The sequence below is a fragment of the Amblyomma mixtum genome, chromosome 5 (genome assembly GCF_055824585.1).
Source record: "Amblyomma mixtum isolate Tamu chromosome 5, ASM5582458v1, whole genome shotgun sequence".
NCBI lineage: Eukaryota > Metazoa > Arthropoda > Arachnida > Ixodida > Ixodidae > Amblyomma > Amblyomma mixtum.
Genome location: NC_143016.1, coordinates 171,540,700 through 171,546,699, shown reverse-complemented (window position 1 = coordinate 171,546,699; position 6,000 = coordinate 171,540,700).

Sequence of the window (6,000 nt, the reverse complement as noted above, 5' to 3'; positions counted from 1 at the left end):
CGTGCTACCCAGCGACACAACTCATCTTATGTCATCAGACGCTGACTAAAAGCTCTGAAGGTGGTGGCGCGCGTATCTGCGTAGTATTTGTTTACATCGTGCACTTCAAGGTTTTGCGGATTGGTTTTGTCACTAACGTCGATCGCCGTTGTATACCGCAATGACATCGCAATAATATCGTTCGGGCAGATGAGGGATCCTGTTTGTAATAATGGAATCGGACTTATAACAGAGAAAGGTGTTACGGTTGTGAAGTACGCAGTGCTTGCGTGCTGGAAATTACAAACTCTTTATTGCACTGGGTCTAGAACAGCGACCGTTTGTCGATCCCGGATGTGTTTGACACATTGATGCTGAGCTTTATCACCGATGAAAGCACGGCCAAGCCAAACACCTGTGGTGCCATGTTTTTGGAGTAGTACGTGCTCCAAGCACCGTTTCGTCATCGCGGTCCGGGTTTGACGCCTTGCAAGCAGGTGTGACGCGCCGTCAGCGTTGTGCTGTGTCTTACGTGGTTGCAACAGGCTATAGTGTTGTGCAGTCTTGGTATGCGAGCGAAGAAATCGGCGGCTGTCGCCACGTTGCGTGTCCTTCGCAGAGGTGCTTAGATTAATCAGCCATGACGTCCGTTTTGCCTGTTATATTGCGATGGTCAACATCGTCGATGTCTGTCAGCAATCAGCACAGCCGCGCAGCATACCTGTAGCCGGCAGGGATGCTGGGAGTGGCCCACCCAAAGCGCGTACGCCTATAATTTATGTACGGCACGCCGGGGGCGTGAACAATGGTTTTGATTGACAGGTGAACTCGGAGCTAAACTCGTGAACTGTGAAGTGCCCCGAATTCATCTCGGGACTGTCATGGCGGCAGCAGCAGCAGCCTGGGTCATCGCTTCCTCTGACGGACGATGTCAGTACGGCCGGCTGGACCCGTTTACTGCCATGGCCGACGACGAATTCCAGTGACATTTTCGCCTCTCCAAAACATCGGTACAATGGTTGTGTAAAGAGTTAGGCGGCGACCCACCCCTGCGGAGAGTGCGTACCGGGCCTCATTCGCTTTCGAAGAGCAAGTCCTCTGCGCCCTCCGGTGGTTCGCGACCGGGAGCTTCCAGGGGAGCGTCGGCGCAGACCGTTTTATTGGACGCCACCAAAGCACTGTGAGCCGCTGTGTGAGGGACGTCTGCGACGCGCTTATCGACGCGGCTGTGCAGAAGCGGTGTGTTGCTTTCCCCACGACTGCGGCCGAGCGTGCGTATGTTAAGGAGCGTTTCCTTCTGCGCGGCGGCATCACAGACGTCGTGGGATGCGTCGACAGGACCTACATTGGCGTAAAGGCCCCTTCGAAGTCCAGCTCTGACGTGGTGAAGGTCTACTATTCACGAGGAAGGCACATTATGTATTGAACACAATGGTTGTAAGAATGCTGTTTTTGCTTTCATGCATGTCACGGTTAATGGAATGTTCTCCCATTTATTAGTGATAGTGGTCCGTGTACTGTGCAGTGTCAGTGGATGTTAAGGGACCCCATATGGTGGAAGTTATTGGCAGCCCTTCACCATGGCATGCCTCCTCGCTTGATTTACTTTGGGGTATTAAACCTCAAAAACCGCTTCCGTTTATCAGTAACTGAGCAGTTTTACACTCAGTGTAGACAATTTTTTTTACCTCATGTTTGCGCACGTAATAGGTGCATGGATTTTTCCAGCTATTTCATGCATGCATTTTAATGGGTTTTTAAACGGTAGCATTTGTGTCACTTGGCAGATTGCATTCTTATGCAATATTCATAATCGTAAGTCGCAATAAATGTTTCACTTTGGCTGAAGTGGAAAAGCTCCTGCCGGAAGCACTGGCGTCTGTAAGCCAGGAAAACTGGCATAACTGTTGTGTTCATGTGGAGCAAGTTGAGGCTGAAGCATGGCAACGCGATATGATTGTTGACGCTGAAATTGAACCGGTTGTCTTCAGCATTTCCGACTCGTGCAACTCCTCCTCTGATGAGTCGAGCTCCGATTCCAGTGATGAAGATTTGAGTAGCATCGAGGAACTTGTCTGACTTCGAATTGATGTGTAATACATATGCTACCGACGAAAGAGAGAGGACTCATCGGCTTGCTGTGATCACCTTTGTGCGTGTGTGTGGAAATGTGAAATATCTGTGCATGTGGGTGTGTGTGTCGATCAGTCTATCGAGGAAATTGTAACATTTTCATCAAATCATTGCGTCATTGCAATTCGTAGCATCAAATTGTATTGGGCAGTAACTTGTAGTGTAGGTGTTGAGGTGGTCGTGTTAATAGTGTCTGTAGAGAAGTAGAATTTGTAAGGGAGTGCAAATAGTACTTTTCCAATTAGAATACGTATACTGGTACACGTCGTCAATGTGTGCAGTTTTTGGAAGTTTAATTGCAGAAAAATACGGTGGAGCTTAATGAAGCGTTGTGTGAATTATTCGGAAAGTATATGAAAATTTGAGAGTAAATTGGATTCATTTAAAATAATTTTGAACATATACTGTTTGATTCGTTCGACTAACTCAACAGAAATTTATTCAATTATGCTGTCCAAAAAGTTCGAACATTCACAAACCCCTAGGCATTGGCCTCATTTTGTGTGTGAGGGTTGGGAATGGTATGTATGGGTTTCTGATCTTCATGTCCTGAAAAGGAATTCCTGGTTTGGTGCTGTCTTGCATTACCGTCAATCTCTGGTCGTTTTGACATGTTATGCAGTGCCAGTGTTTAGGTAGCCAGTACTGTATGTTTTGTCCTTAATTTTTCGGATGTGTAAATGATTTCAAGCTGGCTCTTGCTCAGTTGAGTGTGAATTTGTTTCGGGTCACGTCTTTGTTAGTACATTGGTCAGGTTTTCGTTTTATCAAATAGTGTTGTTCGATGGCTCCACATTTTTTTTTCAGTTTTGGAGCACTTGACTGATTGTGTGTTGGTGTACATCCACTGCACGTGTCCTTTAATTTGTGTGCACTGTGATCCATGCCACTGGCTGTTTCCAGAATAAACCATTTCTCGCAAACACTATGGGGTCAGCATTCTTTATTGTCCTGTCTAATTTATTGTTTGCTCTTTTGAAAATTTTTTTCCTAGCGTTGTACAATTTTTTCTGCATTCTTACTTGACGCTCCCACAGCATGGAACTCTTTGTACCTGGCTGCATGAAAATCCTGCCTGAGCAGCTTCTGCTCTTCTAGGAGAGCAGGGAAATCGAGCCAAGCTGACTCTTGAGGCAGTACTATTTGCTGTCACTGTGGGAATCAATACTATGTTCAAAATTTAACACTTAACACGAGAAAACAGGCCATATCGAGGTGGTGTATGCATGGTGTATGGTGTATGCGGTATGCATCAAATGAACAGATGCATCCTGTTCCTTTCAGAACACGGAATAATATTCAAACGATTCTGAACAAAACGAGTTTTCTCCAAGTCACGCGAAATTCAACTTGCGATGAAAAAAAAATGTGGGAAAAGAAGGTTAATTATGCGGGATTCGAACCCACGCACTGCCATTGCCTGTCGACCCTCCGGAGCGACGCGTTAGACCACACGGCCACAAAACAGCGCAGAGCGATACACCTCTGTTTATTTTATATGCGGACTACTTCCGTAGCCTTCACAGCGTTGCTAGCCCTAGCGTTGCACATGATGTAGCGTTGGTAGCGTTCCCTCGCGGTACAAAGGAAAATTTAATAATGTATGAATCCCTCTAAAGCGCTTTAAATCCAAATCTTGCACACTATAAAATGCTTATAAAGGTGTACTAAGTGCATTATAAAATTCAACAAACCTCGTTTGTTGAATTGCACACGCAATGCACTTGGTGGAGCGACAGACAAATGAAAAGTGCACCGGCGGTTGTCTCACGTGACCCGTTCTTTGTAGACCGCCCAAGAAGACCATGAGGTGGCGCCGATGCGATGATAAAGCGCGGAATATATCCAGATAACCCAATGAAGCTGGAGGCGTGACGAGGGTGGGATTTTGTCTTGCTACCATTAGTTCACTCATCTGAGGGCGTCGCCAGAACTCGGGAAGATTCCGAGTTTCAGCAAACTCGGGCCTTCCAGCATAGCGCCCCAGAACACCAATTTCGTACAGTACTCAATCCTGAGATTTAAAAGCTGTAAAAAGCTACCCTCGCGTAAAATGCAAACTATGTTTTCTACACATGGATAAAACAGTGCCCACAATTTTTTAAGCATAATCAAGATCTACAGAACTAAAGTGAACAGTCTGCACAATAAAACAACAAATTACGACGAAAGGTGGGGGACGTTTAGTGGATTTTATAGCACTGGCATGACTGTTGATATGTGCCGCTTTGTGATGGCACTGTTATGGGGGAAATATAGTTTCCTAATAGTTTCCTGAAATTTCCTAATCATCTGCTTGGATTGTTTGAGCATGCAATTAAGCCTGTGTGCTCGCTACTATCTGGTTATGTAAGTAGTGAGCACACTTCGGTACAACATCACGCCAGGGCTAACATACAGCCCCAGTGTTGCTTACATAGCACTAATCGTTATATAAACCAGCTTGAAAAAGTGCTGTGCATGCTCACTATTATTACAAGTGTCCTTTCCTGGCACAGGTGCAGCCTCCATTTAACAGCTTGCTAGTTGACCAACCGACTAGTCTTGAATTTTATTTGTTGGAAAAAGTGCAACTACTAACACTGATTGGCAAGAGATGATTCAAGCAAGACTCTCTGCAGTGCGTCCGGTCATTGCCAAGTTAGTGATAGTGTGGCTAGGTAAGTAATGTTGACTTGCCTCATACTTATCTTATCTAAGCAAGATAGCAGAAGAATACAGATAGGGGTTAGCAATAATTAAAAAGAAGTACATTCAGGAATGCTAACGAAGTAAAAACCTTCAAAATTATAGACTAAGATTAGTTTCTGTTGCTTAAATGGTGTTAACTCTGGCAGTTGCTGACAAAACCAGAGCGGTGTTTGCTACCTCAGCAAAAGGAGGATAAACGGTGAGCTTCGACATTTATTTTATATGCGGAGCAGCTAAGGTATAGAGTAAGAGTAGAGTAAGGCCTGTCATTAATAAGCATAAAATTGCAAGACAACCTTAAAGGTGGAAAATAAAAATCTGAATTCCAATCTCGGCACATTACATAACAATACTAGAGAGTGTAGGCTGCCACACAACATCAGAGAAAAAGCCAAAAAAAGATCAAGGATAAAAACAAAAATCAGGGCGAATACGCAAGCTAAATCAGTGGTATTCAAAATGCTTTATTTTGCATGGAATGAATTATGATAGCGAAACACGCTAGTGATTCGAACAGGTATATCCTTGCACTGCTTCATGGCACGATCTACCGGAGATGATTTGAAGGCTTTCCGGCGCTTTTTCCCACAGATATTTCAGTGCAATAGCCACGTCACGGCTTTGCAGAGCGCGCTTTGTGGGCTTACACTTCGCCCGCCTTGGATGGCCTGGACTGCACATTTTGTGCGTACTGTTGGGAATGGCCATCCCACCGCTGCCACCACTGTTGGCACTGGGTGTCCGAGCCAGGAAACGGTCGAGGCGACGGTGAGTCAAATGACTTTTATGTACAGTATGTACAAGGGCTTTTACATGATACAAGGGTCAAGAGCACCACGGGCAAGCACACAGAAGAAGAAGGGCGGCCCCGGCGGCGAGCGTAGCTCCGGCGTGATGGCTCTTCTGCTGCCCGTCTGCTGCTCGGGCTCAGCGCGGCTCCGCTTTTATAGCCGCCCGTGTCCGTTGCGGCAGCCAGAAGTTCAAATCCTCCAATCAGGTCACGGCACTGGCCACCGTTCAAATTAGACCAATGGTCGAGAGGCGACGGCCGACGAACGTCGGAGGAGTTCGCACCGACAGAGAGGAGGAAGGGTCCGTGTCGGCGCCGGCGAGGCTGGATGATTCACGCTGCACGTCGCGACATGTCCGAGAGAGTCTGGGCCTGCTTTGAGCGCCGGCGGGCGCGCAGCGCTGGCT